General features: G+C 41.0%; 1 long non-coding RNA gene across 1 annotated transcript; it reads left to right on the forward strand.

Annotated features, from left to right (window-relative positions):
• Positions 1-1,536: 1,536 nt before the first annotated feature.
• Positions 1,537-20,026, forward strand: LOC122782945. The gene is made up of 3 exons (XR_006361990.1): positions 1,537-1,640; positions 1,929-2,003; positions 19,979-20,026. It is a non-coding gene; the product is annotated as an uncharacterized LOC122782945 (long non-coding RNA).
• Positions 20,027-25,321: the final 5,295 nt, after the last annotated feature.

Genomic DNA, 25,321 nt, shown 5'->3' on the forward strand with positions numbered 1-25,321 from the left:
GGCTCAGTGCCAGAACAACAATGTCCTGCACTCCTGCCGTGGACAGCCTTACAGTTTTTATGTCACACACAAATAAAACTGCAATAAATAAATGAATAAATAATGTTTTTACTGTGGGGACTAGGACTTTACACGTTGTACTATCCATAGGTGTGACGCCTATGGATAGTATAAAATAAATCCATTCCACTTGATCGTTTCCCATACCACTGAAAATCTACTCCAGGTTTTCCTTTTTACTGACCTACAACAACGTTCAGCTTTTGCTAAAGCCTTGTTTTTGTGTTGCATAACCTCTATATTATTATGTTAAATTCATGATCAATTCAACTATTCAGTGAAGAAGGATCTTACTAGCACTAAAAAAAATCTTTGAATGCCCAGTGCTTGGTCCGGCCATCTCTTACTGTAGGTGCTTGGGACTGAGAGTGGGTCAGAGGCAGGGTCAGCATGTAGAGACAGTGGAGAGACTTCCATTGCTGGTGTGACTGATGAAGGGAGCCTCATTTATTTGAAAATATTGCCAACTACATATATACTACTCCTGGCTCGACTCACTTTCAAACTGCAAATCCAAAATGTGAATCAATATTTATTTTGAGTGCATTGTAGTCAGTGGTATGAACCTCATGAAGGTCATTACCATTTTAAGTAAAATGCACTCTTGGTAATAAATTGTGTCAAATGAATTCCTTTATCTTGGCCATGGATAAAGGACAAAACATTTGTCTCTGAATTAGTTAATGAATCAATTGTTTTTTTTTCAAAAATGAAAAATGAAAAAAATGGATAATGACTTGTTTTTTCTCCACTTCAAATGAAAAATGAAAAAACAAATTTGGTCCGCTGACCCTGAAAGTTGCGCACCCTGGAAGTGACCAGGGAAGCGTCACACAATGAGTGCAAATCAACAAAAAATTATATTTTTATGCTTTTCACTGGAAGAGGATGACACCAGAAGACATGACCATGAAGAAAATATCTGTCATCTCTGCCTGTTATAAGTCAGAAAGAATGAGAAAAATGTGAATTATATTTAAATATAGATCATCTCTCCTTTACGTCAATTCAGCTTTAACAAACTAAGCAGTCATATTTCCGGTTCTCAAAATAAAGTTCTATCAAAAGCGAACACAATGTACTGAAAAGAAAAAGGTTAAATTATATGGGCAACTGTGTTTGTTTACTTCTGTGGGTAAAATGACAGCCCGTTAAATACACCAGAATGACATCTACTTCCGTAAAGTAGTAGATTCTACACCCACGCGCGCGCGCGCACACACACACACACACACACACACACACATACACATAGTAGATGCTACTGTAGATGCTTACACACACACACACACACATTACAAACGTTTCTGACGCCCATGGTAATATCGACTGCTGTAACTCCTAATATCCAGCGGATTAAGTGGATGTAAACTGTTTATTTTTTTTGTTTTTTTAAATGTGGTTAAAAATTCCAAAACATAACAAGGACAATGGTTAATAATTATGTTTAATGTAACTGTATGGGTTTTCATTAGGTGTCTAACAAGCGACAGGTGGCTAATCAAGTGGCTAATCAACTATCGACTGAAGGTGGAAGGACATATTTTCGTACAACATACAAGCTATAACCAGCACTGAAGGTAAGTACAGCCCTCTGAATAGTGAATGCACGGTGTTTCGAGTCAGTAAATATGTCGTTAACACACACACATAACGTAGTTTGTACACAACTCCACGTAGTTTGTAAAAGTGTTCATGCTAATCGCGATTAGCGTGTTAGCAGCCCACGTTATAGTGTGTGTGTGTGTGTCAGTATTGTTAGCTTTGCTCAGGGTGTTTGGCTAACAACCCTGTGAAATAATATAAAAGCTTTGTTTTGTTAAACTTAGGGACTGAGGAGTTATTATTACTATGTTATTATTATACAGAGAGCAGCAGGTGACTCCACTTGCAGTCTGTACAGCCCCCGCACCATCTCCACTCCTGCAGCTGCCAGACTGAAGGTAATATCTAACATCTCCATTTAGAGCCTGCTCCGTGTTGCATATAAATGCTTAGTTATTCAAAACATTAAAAAGTAAGAGTAATCCTAATGCATAAACACAGTCATACATTGTACATTCACTGGCTGCTAAGTGGGGAAGCACTGCCATTACATGTGACACTAATTATTATGTATATTATCATTAAGGCTACTGAAGTATTCACTTGTGCACATGTTGGAAGACAAAACAACAATTAAAAGTACAGTTAACACCTTTTAGACAATCAGCCCAAGGTAGGTGCACAGCTCAGGCGCTTCATAGACTGTGCGATACAAATGATTTCACACTGCACTAAAAATCTGGTTAAAAAGTAATTAAAAGTTTGTTAAGTGCCACATTAAAACTGCATGCCCTGCACCGTATTTGTTTATGGGAGGTTGTTTATATTATAAAAATCTGTATCATGGAAAGAGGCAAAATATCTTCTTAAAATGTGATATCTGAAAGCATGATAGACGTGTTTGTCCTTGTGGAGGAGATTGTCACTTGTACAAATGATTGGTTTAGTAATGTGAGTGTGTGATGTCTGGGGATCTTGATTGGACTGGGTTGTGACTCTCAGATTTAGTCTGACTTACTGTTGGTAAACAATATGGATATTACGTTCCGTCTGTCATGTTGAGGACCTGCCTTGTTCCTAGCACATGCGCATGCTGGGTTTTGATGAACTTAGTTTCTTTTACTCACAGAAAAATAAACCCGTCTCTGTGAAGTCAGAATCTAGCCACAGACCATCAGCTGAGCTCCACCACGTGTGTCCATGCAGTTGGTTTGCAGGCGCTCTAATTGAGAGATAGAGCTAATGCTCTTCCTTGAAATATGATGTAATTACATTGATCAGGAGATCTGCATAAGCTGGTCTTTGCGTCACCCTGGTGCACAACAATAAGTGTGGAGATGTTCCAGTCCTAGCAACAGATAAACATTCAGTTAAGCAGAGGTAGAGCAGAGCTGACTTGAGAGCCGGGCTCTTGTTGTACAGCAGTGCTGAAGATAATGCAGTATGACTTACAATTCTGCTCTGGACTGCCTTAACACAAGACACGTTAAGCCATACACAGGGAAAATGCAAGTCTTTGTTAATTACCTGAGTAAATTAGACAGAAAGGACAGGATGAAGAGGACGAGAGTGAATTGTTAAGCTCGAACAGCAAACCTCCACATTTTCTGACCTGCATTACTGCCCGGTCGCAAGCATTCTCCCTTGTCAACACATAGCATTGGCCTGCCCTCACTGTATTGTTGCTTCGGTCTGACATGTTTGGTGGCAGTTCAGTGTTGATATGACAACAGGCACTTAGTCACCCATGTTCCCCTGCTTGTGCGCTTCACTGTGTTTCCCCTCCCATCCCCCTGATCGCTCACTTTCATTTGGATCTGAACGGTAAAATAAAAGAAGCAAAGTCCCGCTGGGGACGTTTCTGAGTCATCTAAGTTGTCTGAAGAATTGCTGTACATGTCTGGCAAGCTAATTGGGCCACGACCAAACCAGAGCCTCCATCCACGGTGTGTTTCAGATTAACCACCGACAAGGTATGACAGCAAGGCCTTTAAAATGTCAAAGCGAGACACCAGCACAATGCTGAGCATACCTTCTCAGAAACACAGCATGTGAATTGTGAAATTACAACAGATAAATATAATGAACGCGACATCCGACTTTGCAGAGCTGCATCTGAACCTACGCAGGCCATTGCTCAAATTGCCTCAGTCAAGGCATCTGTGCTCTTTGTGTGCAACAATAGAGGGTGACAAAATAGAAAGGACAGATTTTCTAAAATGTCAAACGGTTGGAGTCCCGCTGAAATATCTCCCCTCTCTCTCACTCCATCTATCTTGATCGATAAAGCTACCTTTGACAATGCAGCATGTTGTCACCATGACATTTGGTCACCCTTCTTTTCTCCCTCACCTGGCATGCTGCTGAATAGGAATGTAACAATGAGATTTAATACAGGATCAATAGCTACACTCCAATGATACATTCACTCGCATAATGAATACTGATGGATGAAAGCAAATACCTGCATGTGGAATTTGTATTCTGGACAGCATGTCTGCAATAGCTGTGCCAATGATGTTTCATTACGTTTTTTCCGCTTGTGTGTTTTTTCTCTCTATCCATACAATCAAATAAAGGATATACTCATGATTTAATCAAGGCTATGGCAGTAACGTCAACCCGACCTCTTGTGTATTTATGAAGAGTGCCGTATGCGTGTGTGTGTGCGTGTGCGTGTGTGTGTAGTTGCATCTGTGTGATCTCATGCCCATGAATATTGTGCCATTGTTTGCATTTCATTCAACAGATATAGGCTTAGTGCAATATGTATAATAAATACTGAAAATGAATTGATCTTTACCACATGTCCGCGTGTGTATATTGAGTTGTGTTCCTGGGGTGCACACTCTTAGTGTTTGTACTGCATGCATGGATTTGTGACTGGAATATACATGTGTGGTTTATCTGTATTTTTGTATTGAGTCCATCTATATGAATTGTTTACTGTACATGTTGAGAGCCCGGCAATAGTTGGTTGATGATGTGTATATGTGTCTGAATGCATGCCCAGTGTATGGATACATATTCCTCTGTGTGTGTATGTGTGAGAGAATCATTTCTTGCTGAATGAATTAACTTGTATTAATTTGATGTGTGCATGCCTTCCTCGGTCCTGCTTTTCTGTGAGTGTCAACTCACAACACCAAGCGTGTCCTCCAGCCTGCATTTGTTTGATAGTTGGCTCAGTGCATCGCAGTGTTTGGCGTTTGGGCTTTTGGCCCTGCATTTGCATCTCCTGCGTGAATGACGCCTCCAACGGCCACTGTTTAAACATCTCTCTACGTGTTTCCCTTTTGATCAACGTCTGCCATTCTTACTGATTTTCCAAATCACTGATGCTTGTCAAAGAATTAATTACCTGGATCGTTGCTCCGCTGACTCCAGCACCAGCTGCGGGGTTCACCAGAGAGACCTCGCCATTCTCCCAGCATTCCTGGCTAATCACCCACAATCCATTTCAAAGTCAACCTGATTGGCCCACCACTCGGAGAATAATGTGGAATAAGACTGTGTCCTGACAGTAACAGTTACATATTTGCATACAGTATACGGTAGATTAATTTGCAGGAGCCTGCCAGTAGGAGGTGAATATCAGCATCAGTGCCAGTGCTAATGGCAGATGCCTCCTACAGTTTATTAGATATGTAATGGTGTAAAGCATTGTGCAAATCTTCACTTTGTTATTAGCTGATGTGTAACACAATGTCTTCATTAGCTGTGGGAGATAAACATTCCCACATTCACACCTTTTCAGAAGGTGGGAAACGGACTGATTTACCTGAGGCGATCACACAACCTCAGTGTCTACTGTACCCGCAAGTCATTTCTGTTTATAGAGCCAAACATCACAAACACAATGTGCCTCAAAGGGCTTTACAGTCTGTACAGCAAGTGACACACTCTGTCCTTAGACCTTCACATTGAGTAAGGAAAAACTCCACAGAAAAGGGTGGGATCCCTCTCCCAAATTCAAAAGATTACAGAGAAAACATATTTAAATATTTAAAAAGAGAGGAAAGAGAAAAGATAGAGACCAGTAGTAGTATATGCTGTGTTAAAACTCTGTTACACAATGTTAAATCTACACTTTCGCCTATAGGGGTCACAATGGCCAACCTTCTGTCTCTAACTTTCAGTTATATACAGTATTTTCAATAAAAGAGTGTAAACTAAATATTAAATACATGATACAGGTCAAAAAATAAAATAAAAATTTGTTGAATAGTCTGCCAATGATGTATATTCAAAAATGAATCGGCCTAACTGCTTAATCCGTGTACGTCTAATTGCAATGCTTGTGCTTGTAGGATGCATGCTAGTGAATGCCTCCATAAAAAAACACAACATATTCAGGATATGTTTGCCTCCAGGGCGTATCTGGCCATGCAGCTTGCCGTGAAGACGCATAGGAAGAGACACTATTAATATATACAGTCTCCTCGCTGGTCTGACTATCGGCCTGTCCGTCTGCCTGCCTGTTGGTGTGTCTGTGGGGTTGCAGCAGCATGACGTCAGCCTGTCTCGGAGCACTCGCTGACCTCTGTCACAGTGAGAGGAGTGCAGTGTGCTCCAGACAGCCATATAACAGTGCAGACAGCGTGAGCAGGGCATAAACACAGAGGCGCGAGTGCAGAGGGAGATGTGTGTTGCGGCATGTAGCCGCTCATTTGGGAAGAAGGGACTATCAGAGGAAAGTGTAAGACTGGTGCAGAGCAGGATTCACAAAGATCTATGCTGACAGGTTATACAAAAAATGTAAATCAGTTATTTAATGGAAATAATATTCAGTACGAAGTGTAGGAAGCCCTGAGTTTGTGTGTATGATATACACTTACACATGAAAATGTGCAACTTACTCCTTCCTTGAGGAAACTTACCAAAGCAACAGAAAGCAGGTGTTTAAACTGCATTACTTTGATGAGTTTTGTGTGAAATCAAGCAGCAAGCTCTATAGAGGCTTCTGAACTAGACACAGTCATTGTACTGTGTGTCAGTGCATGTGTGTGCGCGCGCTTACATGAGTGTCTACTTGTGTGGAATCATTGTAGTCATTACCTCGTTTCCATTCCTTGCCTGAAGCAAAGAAAGAAATGGCAGTCTCTTATTCTGACAAGTTGTCATTCAGGTAGTTTTCGAGTTTTTTTTCTTCCTCCCCCCAGTTTCCTTCAAAGGCTGTCCGACTTTGCTTTTGTGATACCACAGAGGTTTTTCCCTCAGTTTTGTGGCTGACAGCTGATAGAGTTTGCACGTCAACAGGAAGTTGGATTTTAAGATACGGAATAAACATCAACCACCTCAGAACGTCTCACAAAACAACATGTGTTCAGTTTAGAATAAAGTTGTCGCTCACATCTTCCATGACTTTATAGTTTTAAGATGCCACAAGGAAGTGACTTTTTAACTCGGGGCAATGTATGACCTTAAACTAGTTTTGGGGGTGTTTTTGATACCATGCTCAAAAAATAAGTTTAGACTCATCTTCTAATCCCTCATAACTTTTACCTTTTTTTTTAATTTTACCACATTTTATTCACTGTCTCATTCCATTATTCATTCTCTCATTCCATGACAGGCTCAGAAATTCAGCAGGTCTCTGCAGGCTTATATTACTCGCCAATCCTATTTCACAGAGATGCAGTTTTAAAAGCATTCCTAGCCCATAAATAAATACCCTGTTTATTTACTGCATCCCAAATGAAGAACCACAGCAGACGAGGGCAACAGAGAAACATTTCTCCCTTTTTTAAAGTCAAATATTGTGTCAGATGGAAGATGCAGTATGACATGGCACAGAATTGACGTGGATGTTTAAGTTACCAATCAAGATGGGCATAGTCCTTGTGTGGTAAATCCATCCTTCATCTGTTTGGTGTTTTTTGTTGGACTAAATGCTTTATGCCGTCCATCACTTTGTTTCAATGTGAATATAATTTTTTTTTTTTTTTTAAAACCAATCATTTATTTTTTGCCAAACGCCGCTTTGTTTTTGCATTTCAAGCCATTGTCCACCATGGCATGAAAGCAATCAGGTGCAAACACATTGCGTGTGCCCTGGGCAGTGCTGTTCACAAACCTCATCTCAAGTCAGAGATATGGTATAACACCTTATGGATCCATGAAAAAGCACCTTGCACTGATGTGAGAAATTGGCTACGAGTCATTATGCACAAACACCAAATGCCTTGGCATTTTCTGTCCCTGCCAAACAATCATCTTCCTCTCCTCTGTCTATTTGCAATTAATGATTGAATTTCAGCCCCCCCAAAAATCCCATTTCTGCTTTGTGTATGTATCCCTAATACACACAGCTGCTACCAGTACACACGGCAGCATGCACAGCAAAGCTTATCTCCAGCCTTTAGATGGGGGCCTATGGAAACAGTCTTGATTATTTCCCTCCTTCTCCAAAGCACCGCTGTGTGCTTTGGGATTAGAGGCTTTCTGTGGCGGCTGCACATGCACACTCACTGGCTGGAGGCGAGAGAGATAGATGGAGAGAAAGAGACAGAGAGAGAGACAGAGAGAGAGAGAGAGAGAGAGAGTGAGTTCTTCTGCTCAATATAACAACACCCCCCCCAGCCCTCCCTGCCGCCTACTTCCCTCCCTATGCCCGACACACTAGCCAGTCCTAGGAGTATTACATCACCCTGATGTAATGTCTAACCAATCACAACACAGCACCACTAAACCTTCCAGGATTATGGAAGTCAGTAGCTCAGACTGGGTAATGAGAGAGAGAGAGAGAGACAGAGAGACTAGCAACATCACTCAAACACTATTTTCAAGAATAGCCTCTGGATCAGTTTTGCCAGTGTTCCCTCTTACTCCTAAAGAAAAGAAATACACTCTGTGAAGGTGCCTTTTGAGTTTCAGAGACACTTGTATGGATTGACGGTGTTCTTAAAACGTCTTCCAGATAATGAGGTGCAGGATGGATACTGTTCAGGATGTGTCCCAACAGAACTGTGTATTAAAACACACAGAATGTAACATACTTATTCTTGTACGTCAACTGCCTCATAATTCACTGGTGTTCATGATGATAATTTAGGCAGTTAGACAAGTATTTAGTATGAGGAACAACATGGTGTCTTGGAACTGTCAGTCAGATTTGAGTTAGTTTTGTTTTTCCATGGATTGATTCATAGCTTGTTTTTTTTTTCCCCCAAAAAAGTGTTTGCACACTCCTGACAACAACAGGGCACAGACATCTGCACACAGCTTTGCTATGAAGCAATGATACGGAACACTAGATTAGAGATCACGTTCATGAAAAGTATTTAAACATGGTTTTGTTTGAAATCTTTGTCTAACAAATTAGGCTGTGGCAGGTTTCCACAGTCTTAATAGAAAACACTTCTTGCATTTATGTAATTTCTGCACAATGTCTGTATATGTTGCTCTAGAGGGCAGTAATGAACAACTTTGAATGTTTAATTTGGAGGACTTGTTGTGATTACCATGTTATTTTGTTTGCATATGTTTTGCAAGTTGGAATTTGTCTTGGACTACATTTGAGATATTGAAGTTTAGAAACGACCTCTATTTTTTATTTTATTTTTACCTGCAGTATCTGCACGGAACACTGATTACTCTTTGTTTTTAAATACATCTGGCATCACTTGCCTGGCTGTTTTTGCACTTCAGTGAGGAGTAATATGAGTAAAATGAGCCAATTATCTTGCCCTAATAATGAGTGTCTAGCTCTAGATGTCAGGGTTAGGAGGCAGTCTTTGGTGTCCTGTGAGCCGTGTCTGCCTATTAACTCGGCTCTTTGTTGTTCTCAGCCTCTATGGAAGATGAAGATTGTCTGTCATGGTGATTGGCACTGCACACGGTGTCACCTCTTTTTTCTTAACACATATACATGCAAGACACCTACACACCCACCCGCACCCCCCACTTCAACCATTACCTCCTTTGCACCACTCAGACACCCATATGCACTCATCCCTACATACACCCTGCAGGCACAGACGGCATCAGACAGCACAGCAGCAACAGCATCAGCATCAGCTTGCCGCTTTCTGCGGAGTGCACAGAGTATGACCGCCACACCAGTGCACCGAGTGTGCCATGCTGCTGCTGCTGCTCTCTGAGTGCCGGAGGGCAAACTTCACACGTCTGTGTGGCAAATGTATGTAGTTGCAATGGGAACACTACAGGGAAATTGCTGAATTGTGTTGCATAGCCTAGGAATGCTCAGTTCTGCCAGGAGAAAGTCTCACTCTGGGAATGATGAAGGGCTGATGGGATGGCTGTCGGTAGCATGCTGCAGAAAAAAATGCTCACTTCTAGAATCAATGTTCCATACTACCTATACTTATCTGCACTCAGGTTGTTTCACAGTGCAGTGGTAAAATTGCGGCTGTTTTCACTATTCTGCTATTCCTCGTATACTGTATGCAAGTGAAAAGGTTCACGGCAAAGTTGCCAAGGTAAAACAGTTTCTATCAGTATCAAGGGGCGTTGCTCTGTGCAATTTCTGAACCCATTCTGACATTGGGTTTGGTTTTTAGCCATGTGTGTGTGTGTGTGTGTGTGTGTGTGTGCGCGCGTGTGCGCATGTGCATGTGCGTAGGCACAACTGAGCTGAGGTAATTCTCACACCCTCATGTTTAAAGCCCTGTATGTGTGTGAGTGAGAGGTGGAAGCGTCAGTGGTGTCAGGTTTGCTTTTGCTTCAGGTCTCAGTGGAGGCGGACACAGAGAAGCTGCGGCTGGTTCACCTGACACACTCCTAATTCCTCCCCACCTCCTGGGACCATCCACACCCCAGCTCTTTTGTTTTCGCTTTCCCATTTGAACCGCCGCCAAATGGGACTAGGCCAGGGGGAAACGGTCTCATTCTTGCCTGAACGCCCCACTTGTCTGCTACTGCTACTATAGCCAGAGTCACTACCGCTTGCTCTCTCATTCACTCTCTTGTTATTGCTTTCATTCTCATTTTCTCTCTTTTCACTTTCAGATCAGGCAGCGTCCCCCGACTCCCACCAACCCCCCCCCGTCTCATTCCCCATCTCGCAAGCTCACTACCATATTTGCCCGCACAATATATGCAACTTTGGATTGCAAAACAGGCAGAAAAATGAGGCATTCTGTAACACGGGTGACTCATTAGAAACATATATATTCAAGTCATCCCAAGCACAGATTTTAAATTTCACATATAGAGATGCAGAGATGAGTAAAGGAGAGAGAGAGAGCGAGAGAAAAGATTAATGTAAATCTCAAAATAAGGAAGGCATTAATATTTCATTAGTGCCTCTTTTTTCTCTCTGAGTGACAGAGGAGAGAAGATAGTGGCAGATTTAATGATTTTAGAGTCTCTTCCTTTCATTCTTTCCCCTCCCTCCAATGTTGCTGCCTCCCCCAGTTTCCCAGTCAGCAGATGGGCTTAGCCTCATTTTTCCTTTTGCACAATTCTTCACAGGCCCAGCTGCACATAATTACAGTCAATTCTGCCTTATCTTTCAAATTAAAAAGATTAGATTATTTGTGAAAGAAATGTATGCAGCTTCTCTCAAACTGATGGTGGGTACTAGACTGCATAGTCAGGTCATATGCATTATAACCACCCCCCTCCCAAAAAATGTCTCTCTCACACACTTGAACCCATAGTGTGCCGATATCAGCTTCCTTCATTTCAATACAGATGCTATGTCGGTGTGCATGTAGTATCTTCAGTAAACTGTATCCTATCACATTCATCTTTTTTTTCAGAAATCCTCCCCACAGATATGTACCGTATCAAAGAATATAGACTCAGCTCTGAATTAGAAAACCCAATTTAAACCATTGTGTGGCTGATTCCATATCACTGTTGCAGACGGTTATATGCTTGGTTTGCTCAGATAAGACGTCGCAATGCATTCTGATACACTGCTACTATTTCTCTCTCGTATGGTGCGTTTCTGGACATGTTTCACTAGTGTTAACATCTCTGTGCAACAATAAGGAAAAGCTCAAGACTGACAATAAACAATAAACCTATAGTTTTGTTCATATCAGGCCACTTACATTAAAAGTTTGGAGACAAACTAAAATAAATCAATTGAAAGTTATGTGTAGGTATAAATGAGCATTTAATAAAAAAATTTGAAATAGATGGGCCTGGATGTGGAACAATACATCAATTTGTCTGTCTATTGATCGTCTACAGTAATGTTGTTTGATTAGTCTGCTCTGGCTTCCAGCAGAAAGAGTCATTGCTGAGTAGGAATGCAATATAATCCAGATTTCCCTCGAGCCACCCAGGGGATTAGTTTACTCACCATCACCCCGAGCATTACCAATTGATCGGCGGATTGTGAGCACATTCATTCCAGGTCATGTACTGTATTCAGCCCTCAAGAAGTGGAAATGTTCCTCAAATCTGCATAGATCCAGCTGTTCTACGGTCACCCCAACACTGCTCGTATTGATTTAGTTTCTTTCAGACCCATTTTCAAACACATTGATTTGTGTTGGATTTGACTGAATTCCATGTCCTATTCTATACTGTGTCTTTTAAAGGGAAGGGGGAAATATACCTTTTTAAAGGTTGCATGTATAACTGGGCAGGTGGTACTTTATGTAGTGTACAAGCAAACACAAAGACTACATTTGATCTTTTAATAAATAGAACATGTTATTTTACAAGTATATCTACACAGTTGTTTCTAAATGATGTAAACCTACTTAAATTAAAGTGGTTACTATTATTAATTTGTATTGGTCTTGATATAGAACCCATCGTATGTTGATGTTGACCTTATATTTTTCCCCAAATGTCACTCACATATCTGCTGTATTCTGTCTGGCTCGATGGCAGTCTTTCCCATAATAATGACCTTGACTCACCACAGTCTAATTCATCAGTGTCATAGTTAACAAAAAAAAGAAAACCCACCACGCTGTAATACAATGTTTGTGCTGTGCAGCACACGGACATCTGTTGGCTACCCAGAAAGAATGTAAAGGTCTTATTCGTGTGCCTATTTATTTATATTTTTAACGTTTACCTTAATAGTAAATATTGGCTCTAGCTAATCAAATTGTTGTCCACCATAGAGTAGATTTCCACCAACAGTTATTTCTGGTATTTGGTTGTAGGTCTTATGCAACAGTATGCAACTAATACTGCTCAGTAATAACGGCCCCACCATCAGATCAAGCGGTGGGAGACATCAATCAGCTCTTACGATGATGAACTGGCCATAAGAGCATGAGCCGCTATATAGCAAGAAGACTTGCATTATAGATTAACAAGTCTCTTCTCATGCGCTAAAATAAATATTATATGAGATAAGTAACATTTTTCTTCATAAGGAAATCAATATGAGGATAAGATGTGTAAAGAAATGCAATGTAAAGTCCAGAGTTCTCTGCAGGCCTTGCAATAAATGCCGGGGTCTCAGAGGTAGAGTGTATTTATTGACCAAAAGGAAGTTTCTTCAGAAGAAAGGCAATTTTCCCCTCAGATGCTATGCGACCGAAGAAGTTCTGACTGACGGAGCTTGTGGTTGAGGATGCTGCAGGCGGCGCCTCTTGACACTGTTAATCACATTCTTTGATTGGGCAAAGACACTCATTAAGTAAAGCAGAGTAAAAACACATGTTTGTCCTTCAAATACACATGCCTAATCGATCAGCATCATTACACACGGATTAAATCGCTGTCTAAGTGCTCCTGGAGATATTTGATTGAACCCTTCCAATGGCTGTGCTAGTGGATTGTTGATTAGGCTGGTGTTACTTTTGAGGTGTTTAGCATTTAAGATATACTTTGTACTCGCACCGTGTTTTATGACGGCATTTTGCTGTTCTGGAGACATTGTTTTGATATTGATCATTAGTCAGTCTCACAAGGAAAAGCACCATCAATAGAGGTGGCATTGGCACTAAAACTGTCACTGGGGAAGTATAATGAAATAGGCAGTTAAACGGTTGAGACATCATTGAGATCTGTGTGATCGGGGGCAACCGGTTGTGTGTAATATACAGCGTGTTGGAGAGCGGTGTATTTCAAAATGACACATTTAATTTTATTCTAACAGCCATTATACATTGGCTATAAAGTGGACTTTTCCACTGCACATAATAATAATCATCATTATAGTGTAATTAAAAATCAGGTGCCGTAATGTTGAGCATAAAACCTGAGCTATTGTGCCTGGTGCAGTGAGTTCAAGTATTTCACAAGGATTTGTTTCATCAATACTAGTTTTATTCAAGGGTTACATTCCATTTATTCAGGGTTACAGGCACAGTAGGAACATAGCACATGTATAATAAGGGTTTGCCGAGGCTTCACTGTGCGTTGCATTTGTTTCCTACTGGTTGATGTGTGCGCCGACAATCACGCTGTGCTGTGTTTAGTCTAAGCAGACATTAATGGGGAGTTAGGGAGATTTCCCTGTTCAGGCAGAGAACAATAAGTACACTTTACATTTAAAGTGCATGTGTGTATGAGTGTGTGTGCGCACACGTGTTTTTCCATTGTTGTGAAGACATTTTGTCCAGAGTTGAGACTTGGCTCATTGTTACTATTGTACCCATGGTAAGGGGCAAGGATATTAATCATTTTGGGTCAGGGTATGTTGTCACATTTTTGAATTCGTAAGAGATGTTAATGATTAGTTGATCAATTGCCGTTAAGAATTTCCTCAATTATGAATGTATTAGCCAACGTCAATGTCCTTTCGCCATTTCTTTGGACCTCATACTGTATAGTTATGACTTATACCAGCAGAGGGTGCACATCAGTGTCATTTGCAGGAGAAGAAATCAAAGTGCATGGAAACAAATTCGAACATCAGCAAGATTTAGGAAATTCTTTGCTGAAACTCTGCAACTCAGGCAGCAACAGCGATGGCACCACTGCTTGCGGATCATTACTTTTCAAATGCAAACATTTAACAGCGCTGTAATAGACATATAAAAAAAAAACCTCCCTGACAGACTCAAATTCTGTCGCTCCCCCAATACTTTGCAAATGTCACAGTTTAAATTACTTTATTTTTACTTTATTAACAGCGTTGCTTGCATTAGAGTATTCCCACAGCACTGGGTACAGTAGGATGGAATAATCACTGACCACAGGAGGAAGCTCTGATAGCTTTTTAAAGGAAATAATATGACTTTAAGATTTTATGTTAAAACAGAACCAATAGTCAAGGCAAACTTTATTTCTAATATTTTTCAGAAACACAAGTCAGTCAACCTGATTGGGATTGAGCGAGGCCCTCTTTTTATTTACAACATTACAATAATCGCTGCAACACACCGAGCCAATCTTACAGAGCGTTGCGGTTACTTGGTGCACCTAATGTCTCTCCACCAAAGCAGCAGCTTGCTTTCTGCCGAGCGAGGAGTCTCCCTCATGTTGGCTTGGATCTCCAAGGTGCTGTCACTGCTGTGTCACTACTTCAAATGGTCCATGAGACGACAGCATGAATTTACATCCCGCGTTCAAAATAATCTCACATTCTGAATAAAAGTGACAGTCCTTGAGGGAAGAAGCAACAGGGAAGCCAAGTTGAGTTGAGAGGCAAAAGTATAAACTATTCATCTCATAAGCACTGCTCAACTAACTTTAATCAACATGGCCACTCTTGTAACTCTGCAACACATTTTAATGGTACATTTAACAATATCGATGTGTTACAGAAAGCAGGCATAAACTTTTCACCAGGCCTGTTGTTTTCTACAGAGGTTTCACAAAACTGTAAGTTACTTCTCCACTTCTCACAACCTTCGTTCCGTCTCATGACACACACTTTTTCTACCCCATACTGTCTTGCCATCAGCAAAACAGATGTGCTCGGTCACAGGTTTTCCTCAGTCAGATACCTCAAAGGGAACATCATTGATTCTAACAAGAAAAATCAAAGGAATAAACTCATCCCAGTAGGAAGGAAACAGGCCAAACAAGGCATTTATGAGAAGGGTTTTCTTTCATCGAGCAGGATGGTTGGTTTATCTGGGAGCCAGTTGGCTGTAGTGATGAGACTGTCAGCCGTAAGCTGTAAAAACATAAGAAAAGATGCTTCCCATGTGCAGAGAGCATAGCTTACATGCTTTGCTTATCTGTGCTTGAAGGAGAAAATGGACATTGCAAAGAAAAACAATAACATTAGCGCTTCAAACCTCCAACTTTATCAGTGGACCTCTAACAGTCATTTTCTACATGTATTTACTTTAAAATTGTACGCACTATTGGTTTATCTTTCGACATACACGTGCATGTCGTCTGTTGTTGTACATGTTTAACATATTGTCCTAAACGTCCTCTTCAACATTTCTTATTCTCTGACGGTAAAACGAGCCCTCGGCACAAGAAAAGTAATATTTTTCACCCACAAAAGGTTGCTGTAATGTTTAGACCGCAGCGCTCATCACATTTCCATGAATTATAGGAAACGATCTAAATAGTAAAGGCTTCTCTTTCTGTTAATGAAATGTCTCCCTCCTTATCAGGCTTCCTTATGATCCATATGTTAACGTCTAATATGGTGCCGTTTATCTCTTCAATTGGCCCTCTCTTTCTCACCATCTCTCTTATCTAAAATTGTGCTGTAAATTTGGCAGCATGAATGATTGTACTTATCGACCTGCCCATAGACCTCATATTAAAATTTTGTGGCATGATTAGCCTATTTATCTATATAATTGGATTGGAGTTTTTCGTCCAAGTGTGCGCGTGCGAGTGCCGCTGATTTGAAGGACCGGGAGAAATAAATACCAGGGGAAGATGTGCACCACATCTGGCTTTGAGACAAATGCCATTTGCATACAATCAATAGTTTTTGGAGTCTAATCAAGTTATGCTTGCCCATGAGATTATTGAAAAGAAAACAACCTCGGGCATGGTGTAAAATGAGACACCATAGAATTTACCATGGTAGGGATTAGTGTCATTAGACTGGGGAGATTTGCACAGGCGAAATGTGAACACTACACCACAATGCATTACGGTAGTTTCCGGCACGGTGTAATTCTTGCAAACAACCCTAGGCTATTTATACCACTCCACTACAATCTAATTGTGTCCAATATATAATCCAACTAAGAGTTACAGTGGCAGCGGTTCAAGTCCTGTCGAACATGAATATTTAAGAGGCGCGCTCTTGAGGACATGTGACGATTGGTGCTTCTGCCTCTGATGATGGAGAGGTTTAAATGGAATTTGTTTTATTATTATTATTATTATTATTATTATTATTGTTGTTGTTTTGCAACTGACAGCAAATATGATGGAATGATTCAGAAAATAAATGAATGAATGCAAACTAAATGACATCATTGGATTTGTGTGTGTGTGTGTGTTTTCACCTGTGTGATAGAAGACCTCTGTACCCCATTAGGGTGTGGTCTGAGAGGCATGCCTAACATGAAATTATGCACTTAGTTTTTTGAGTGGCTTGTGCGCGCACACACACACACACACAGACACACACAGTTGTACTGTTTTGGAGGACAAAGTAAAGGAATTTCATTACCCCTCCAAAATTGATTGGGTAATGTTTTTCTGAAATCAATAGCACCTCACTCAGTTCACTAATTAGATTACTTGTTTTTTGCTTGAGGATTTTCAAATACCAAGGTAATGTGAATTGCTTATGAAAATAATACCTTTAAAGTAAAAAGGCCAATGTCGGTGACTAATGCACCTCTAATTTTTCACCTCTCATAAACGAGATGCTTTCGCGAAACGCTCGACAAAAAAAACACTATTAATAGTAATAATTCTAATAATGATAATGTAGGTTGAACTGGCTTTGAATGCCAGTAACAGGTATATTAATAGCCTTAATACTAGTCATTAATGAAGCTGTGTTCATTGAGGCTGCTATGAGGACAAGCACGCCGAGTGTTTATTAATCAGGGAATAATAAGTAATCTGAGAACATTAATGGAAATGGATGAGACTAATGGATGATGCCTGCTCTCTCCCACACTTAAGCCTCAGACTTCATTACTGATGGGCAGATTAGTGGAAAGGAGAAAGAGCATAACAGGCTCCACCTGTGAGCGTGCGGGCCCACACTCTTTTCTCCCTCTCTCCTATGACAACATGATGGAACACTGTCGAGCTCATTTGCTCTTCAATAGACTATATATAATTAACAGTATCCTTTCAGAGGTGCGGCTGAGAATAAAATGAATAGACATCAAAATAAATCATCTGGTGAGACTTGGCTCCTTCAATGGCTCCAGTCTTATGATGACATTTTCCACCAGTGCTCCCACCGCCTCAGAAGCTCCTCTGGATGGATATGGGAATGATTTTGTATTTGCTGCGCCGCTGCTGGATACATTTTTTCCCCCCTCATCCTCTTTCACTAACCATGACGGTTGAACTCACTTCCTTCACACTAGGCTGTTGCAGTACAAAGTTAATTTCACCCAGGCCCTGAAATGGCCTTTAACCACACTCCATGAGCATATGTACCCACAGCCTCATCGTACATCATCCAGATCTAATGCAGTTGGGGGAATTCTATAATATATCCCGAACTGCTCAGATTGCGTATTGCTATCGCATCAACCAAAGGGCTAAGCACTTAGGAGAGACATGACAATACAAAGTTCTCCCTGCTGCACTATAACATGCTCTGTGAAAGTGATAAGAGTGTCTGATCATGCATCCCAGCATTCTTTATCAGCCTCTCTATAATAGATCCCCCCGATGACTCCTTGTGGCTGCATTATTTAGATGGAATAAAACGCCGGAAGGGAGGGAGGAAAGGAAGCCGAGATTCACTGTTTCATAAACCAGTGAGTGTGATTGTCCAAATGTTGACGAGAGCCCGTAGCTGCATTTGTCCACATCCGGGGGGACATTAGGGTGAAAGACATTTGGATTATTTATTGTTCTTGCTATTAATGTGTGTGTGGTGTGAGTGCGGGCAAAGGGCAGAAAGGAAAGTGTGGAGGAGGTGACTGACGTCGGAAAATTGTCTGCTTCTGAGGCTGACTTATTTGGATGAGGGATTGTTTTAAATAAAACCTCCCATACTAAATATACAGATGGGGGAAAAAATAAGCTTTTTGACATTGTAAAAGGGACAATTTGACTTTTGTTTCTTTAAGTAGGCACTCGTGTGTGTGAGTGTGTGTGTGTTAAACATGAAACTACCACATTTATTGTAGACCGCTATTTCCAAAGATAAAATCCACCTACCAGCAACTTTAAAGCTTATGAGCATGATGTTATATCTTGTTTAATCTGTTAAAAATAACTGTTGAATTATCACTATTGTGATTTCATGATGAGTTTTATGCATGTTTTATGTTTTTTTTTTTTTACCCAATTAGCTAAGCTAACTCAAATAGAGCCTAAACAATTACCTTATTAATCGATAACTAAATGAATCGTCAACTATTTTGATAATCGGTGAAACGGTTTGAGGGTTTTTTCATTATTGAGACAAGCTTTCTGATTTTTCAGCTTCTTAAATCATTTTGGTCATTTCAAGGTTTTTAAAACTACGGATCAACATTTATAGTACTCGATTAATCAAGAGAATAATCGTCAGATTATTATGAAAATTATTGTTAGCTGCTACCCTCAAACTCAATGAAAGATAGTTTGATACACATTCTAGTTTGATATACAGTTGAAAACCCAAGGTGGCATTTTCAATGTGCATGTTCTGTGTGACCAACAATCCAAAACCCAAACTATACTAATTAAGCCTCTGTAAATAAAAAAATAAAAAGCTGATAACCATATTGAACCATGCCAGAGATTTGCATTTTGACTTCTTAAATGACTCATTTACTTGCAATTAATCACGTAAGCTGTTAATTAACAAATCAATTGATGGAGCAGGTCTGTTTTAAGCACCGAGGCTGCAACTGTAACTCCCTAGCTTCACACCTAAACCTCAGAAAAACCACTTACGACACACAAATAAAAACACACATGACAGATGTGGTTAACTTTGTTTTTCTGCATAACCTGCTGAGACAGCAGTGGCCTGCACAGCCTGCAGGTACGAGACACTGAATCTTCACCTGATGTGACATAGTTACAGCAGAAGTGACGTCCTGTGCATCACCATCACTCACTCCTGTAAAACTCGTAGTATTATATAAATCAACATGTATTGACGCTATACAGTTAGGTATTTTGGGGTTGTTTATAAAGAAGACGCTAAAATCACTTGACAGTGTGTCAGTGACCTGATGTGACTGTACTAAAAAAAAACCCAGGCCAGGAAATTTCAGGATAAGCAGAACATAGGGACCTAATTTCTTTGTCAGTGAAGCATGGGCAACAGGACACAGACTGAGGGATCTCCAAGCCGTGTGAAAAATGCCACTGATCATCATGCTCAAGCATTTTTTTTCTTTTCTGTCATGGCTGTCGCTGGCGAGAAAAGCAGAGCACAGAAGTCTCCATCATCAGCCTCAGACCCTGGGGACAGGAGAAATCACATTATATCTGCTGTCACACAAAGTCACTGTCAAGGTGTGGTGGTGGAGCGCGCGCGGCAGCTTTGGTGTGATACCGGGGACCCAAAAATACCTCAGGCGCCTCATCTCAGCCCCCCCGGCTAGAACCAAGCTGCAATTCTAACAAGTAAGACACATTTCACAGTGATTTAAGGCAGAGAAACACCTCTCTCATCTCGTTTGTACGTACAAAAAAACCTCTGTGTCTTAAAATTCCGTGTGCCGTAATGGTGTAATGGCGGAGTGTAAAGAGTTCAGGGGAAGGGATATGCAATTTAGTTAACCTTGTGTTCACTTCAGGCACTTCATCACAATTTGATAAAGAGGGTTTCATTTTAACACTGGCTCGCCCCCTCCAGGTTTCCTAATAAGAGGAACTGCCTATCAAACCTGTGCCACGGATGATGAAACTGCAGTGCAATAGTGAAGGTGTGAGGCAGAGCTGTGTGCATGAGTGTGCTTGTTCAGCACGCCAGCATGCACTCTCTCTAGCACACACACACACACACACACACACACGCTCTGCTCTGCTCTGCTGACCGTGTTGTGTTGATGGACTCTCAAAGGGACTGTATCTCTGGAGGTACAGCTCCTGCCCAGTGCCAGACTCACACACACAAAACAGTATAAGTGTGTGATGCTATGCTGGAGATGGAATTAAATAGGAAGTCACACACACTTGTATGCTTATATACAGTATATTCTTGCACATAAAGCTCTGGAGGAATATGGTGTCACTTCACTCATTCAGCCATGTCTGTGAGTCAATGTATCCCCCCTTTTTTTTTCTTTTTTTTTTATCAGTCTCTTTGAGCTGCAGTGTGTCTAATCTGCTCGCTTGCTGTGAATTCAAATAATACATTGCTGTAGCAGATGCAGTGAAAGAGGGGGGAGAAAAAATGAGGGATCGGGGCGAATAAAAAGACAAGACAGTAGAGGAAAATAGAGCAAATCCAAAATAGGCTGTGATTGTGGTGCAGTTGATTTTTCTTCCATCTGCAAACTAAAGAGTAACATGTAGTTAAGGCGAGTTTGTCGTTGTTTAAGGCCCTTCAGGGATTGTATCTCATAAACCTTTCATAGGTTGTTTTCAGTGAATGTGAGGATTTTTTTAATTCCAAAGTCTTTGATTCTCTTTAGAAAACCAAGACACTGTCTGGAGTGTTCCACAGTGTGCCAGTTTCTTATTTATGGCTGCCATTTGAATTCCCAGGGCACTTACGTACACACTTCTTGTACTTGTTTCAGCTTCTCCTCATCTGTTTCCATCTTGCCCTATAGCAAGTCCTCTTCTGTTACACCAACTTCTTCTTTTCCTCTATCCTTGCAGCTCCATCTTCAGCATCCTTTGTCAGTATAATCAATGTCCCTCACCCATTTGTAAATTCAGGATTGCTGTATGTTCCCACTAGTTTCTTTGCCTCTGTCGGTCAGTTTATATGTTCAAGTCATTCAGCACAGCACGCTGGTTATGTGCGTTAATGAGACATTGGTTAGATTGTTATTCAATACATTATTTACATCCAGCAATAACTGGTGTCACAACACGCTCTGGACCTCTGGCTCTTTCTAGCTCCTATACCAGGAGCCGCAGCACTCTACCCCTCCAGCCCACCTTGCACCACCACAGTGGAATCAGCAAAAACAGACCCCCTCTCCCTCAGAGGCCAACTCCATTTCATGTCAAGAATAGCAAATGGGTTAAAAAGTTTTTGATGCGCACTTTTTTCCTTCCCTCCTATTAAGGAACCTGGCTCTAGATGTGCGTTTTAGACTGTTTACCACAGCTGGTGATGAATTTAATCTGTATATGGCTATTGTTCAGCACATAATAAAGCACAGAGGCTGATTCCTGAGTCTGTTTAGGAAATGTACGCCCATTAACTGGGAAGAAACAATTTGTGCTCTCGTGCATTTGTTCTGCTTCACTTCTCGGAAATGCATTTACATGTTGAAATATTATTACAACCAAGCCATATACTCGGTAATTGTGAGGTGATAGATTATGTCCGGGATAAAGAAGATGTAGCTTTCTCTTTGTGCGCAAAGATGAGGTTGTGTTGCATTATCCATCTGAGTTAAGTTAATTTCCTCATGGGCCACCATTTTTTGTTTTTTTTAACGTACTCTTTAGTCACACAAATAAACACGTAACAGCCACAACCATATTTCTATAGGTGCAGCATAGACGAGTGAATCACCATGGAGACATTTTGCTGTGTGCATGATGCTTTTCACATCTCTGAGTTAAATGGATGAGGCTGATTTAGTTGCTGCTCATTATGGCTGGGATGTTGGAAGGAGTTGAGCCTGGCAGATCTGGCCTCATTTCCCTTCATGTTGCTGCAAATTAAATGGATCCATGTAGCACTAAAAGCTCAAAGCTTGGCCTTGGTCTTCAGCTGATGAAATGGTACATCTGTTAGGAGAAAGAAGGTACATGTGTGCGTGCACGCCTGCCTGTGTGTGGCCTTGTTGTTTTTCCTCAGTTTGAATCAGAATTTTAAAAACAGGGAGCTCACTATATTTTTTTTACCCAAACAGCGTTTTGGGGGCCAACGTGCTGGAAGTATAAACACAAACAGATATTTTGTTGTTGTGTGTGTTTGATATAGGGAGAGAAGACGTGATGTAGCAAAATGCAGACAGAAAGAGATAGAGGGAAAAGGATACAGAGAGAGAGAGAGAGTAGATAAATAGATCAATACAGCCCACTTCGCTGTGGACCTACTGATAGAGTAAGTGAGAGAGAAAGTGAGAAATGATAAGATCATAGCTCTGTGAATTCTTCTTCTGCGCGGCCCGCTGCTCCATGAGAGCTCCACATGTTGTAGAGACTCAGAGCTGCTGTAGATCACCGGATCGGCCCTGAAGACAGAATGTTACAAAGGCGATCCATTTCTTTACTTTGAAAAGGGAAGCAGGATCTCTTAGCTTCAACTCAAGGAGCCAAGGACCTCTGGCTTCCACGGGGGTTAGATGATGTATGAAGTGGCTGCTCTTTTTATGGATGAACAGTAACAGAGGGGAGGAACAAAGAGACAGAAGTTGAAAGGACAGGGAGAGCAAGGGGGGGAGAAGTTGAAACAGTGGTCCTGTGTTGCTGCATGAAAAAAAAATTGTGTTTATTTTCAGCCACTGCACAATGGTCACATTTTTCAGTCTACCTGTACAGTTCTGTCGACTGCCTAACCTCTACAGATTCAACAAACTGCATGATGGAGTACCAGGTGTCAGAGATGATGCAAATCCTACTGTAGAGACTCGGGTTGGTGACAAGGTTCTCCCCTTCCTCTCCGTTTGTGCTGAAGAGGCTTTTTAGGTGCACTGATGCTTAATCTCGCACACTGTGAAAAGAATCCACTGCTCTCAATAGAGGTGAACTTGTAGCACTCTTACATGAAAAGACAATGACATTTATCAAGTAGGCTCTTGATTGTTCCACATCCTCATTCATATTAAAAGGGATAAACATTTTCTATATCAGCAATCTCACTTTTGGTGAAGCTGCTAGTGATAGAGAACACTGTGTGCTTCACAGGCCTGTTTTACACAGACATCCTCCCTTTATTGCCACTTAGAAAGCACCTTGTTATACAGCCTTACTTCAATATAAACAAGCTGGTATGTTGCTACCCCACTGTGTCATTTGTGTCATCAGCCTCTAGTGTCATTGTAATAAAACACAATATTGGCATCTGTCCTGCCACTGTGATGCACCTTTTATAGCTGTTGACCTATCTTTGTGATTTTCTCAGCTGCCAATTAAAGGTGAAACAACAATGTCCCTTATTTCAAGTTTGCAGAATAGAGGCTGCATGCACCAGAAATGACATCATTTCTCCTGGCACGTTTAGACCGAGGACTCCAAAAGTTGTTTGCAACTGCGTGCGGATATGCAACGCATAGATGTGTCTGAGGGAAAGCTGGCCGAACAGATTCGTCTTTATATTCTATAGCTCTATAATACCCCAGAGACAATTATGTGGCAGAGAGCGAGAGTTTTTGTGTCGTAATTAAAAAAAGTCACAAGGGGAAGAAGTAACATGTAATCTCTATCAAACATTGTGTGAGACAACAAGACTTCCCACATCTATCACACGTCGCTTTTACCACTTTAATGAAGCCTATTATGTGCGTGAGGTGTGAAAGTGGAGCTCGGTGTGTAAATACCAGGAGGTTACAATGTATGAATCAATTGTTATGCACTGTATCCATCAGCAGAAGTTATCTTGTTTACTTCCCTTTTAATACAGATTATATCCTTGTAGGCTGCCTAGCAGCTCGTAGCATATTGGCATTTTGCATGCTGAACATAAATGGGACGTGCACTGTCTGCGGAGGTCCTGGCAGCGGTGGAGTATAAACAAGGCTTTACATGCTGAGTGAAAGGGCAACTACACTGACGAGCAGTTCATGAGAATCATTTCAGCCGTGTCATTGGTTTAAGCAAATGAATGAAGTCATTTCCTTAGTTTTCAAAACAGTCTTTGTAAATAGAAATATCTGGTCATACAAAAAAATAACACTGTATCTGTGTGAAACACATGGGCCCAACCAGAGTGTAGAGCAAAATTAGCACGGCCATAATAATTGGGAAGTGGAAACTGTAAGGCGAGGAGAGATCCCGATTGAATTCCATTAACACTGAACTGAGAGAACGCTCAGCTTGATTCTCACCTGCTTGCTTCGACCCCCCCAAATAAAACCACATTTCCAATTCCCTGATAAACATGCACGCACACACACACACTCCCACACAGGCAAACACACTTTACACGTACAGTAACCCTCAACTCTGACCTTACTAACGGTATGTGTTTCGCATCTATAAACATGGATTCCCTCTATAGACGATAAATATGGATATGCATTCACAACACAGTGTGAAGTGTAGCCTTGCATGTTATGCTCATAATGTCACCTCTGTCATTCAGAACTTGGATGAAGTGTTTTTACCCAAATGAATAGGAAATTAAAATAGTATAAGCAACTATAAGAACTAAATCAAGCAGCAAACCAGACGAGTTGTAGAGGTCTTCTGGGAGCGACGGCATGGCAGTTAGCAAAGAATCAACCTAAGTTATTCACTAGACGACATGCTCTCAGACTTGTGAGCTGCATAAAATCTGTTTATTCCAACAACTATTCAGACTTAAAGCAAGTTTGAATGTTGGCCGTATTTGCTGCCTGAATCGTTACAAAATGAGGTATCAGAAAACATGGTACTATGTAACAAAATACTGTACATCGTTTTCATACAGCACTGC

This window comes from Solea senegalensis, linkage group LG16, assembly GCF_019176455.1.
Source record: "Solea senegalensis isolate Sse05_10M linkage group LG16, IFAPA_SoseM_1, whole genome shotgun sequence".
Lineage (NCBI taxonomy): Eukaryota > Metazoa > Chordata > Actinopteri > Pleuronectiformes > Soleidae > Solea > Solea senegalensis.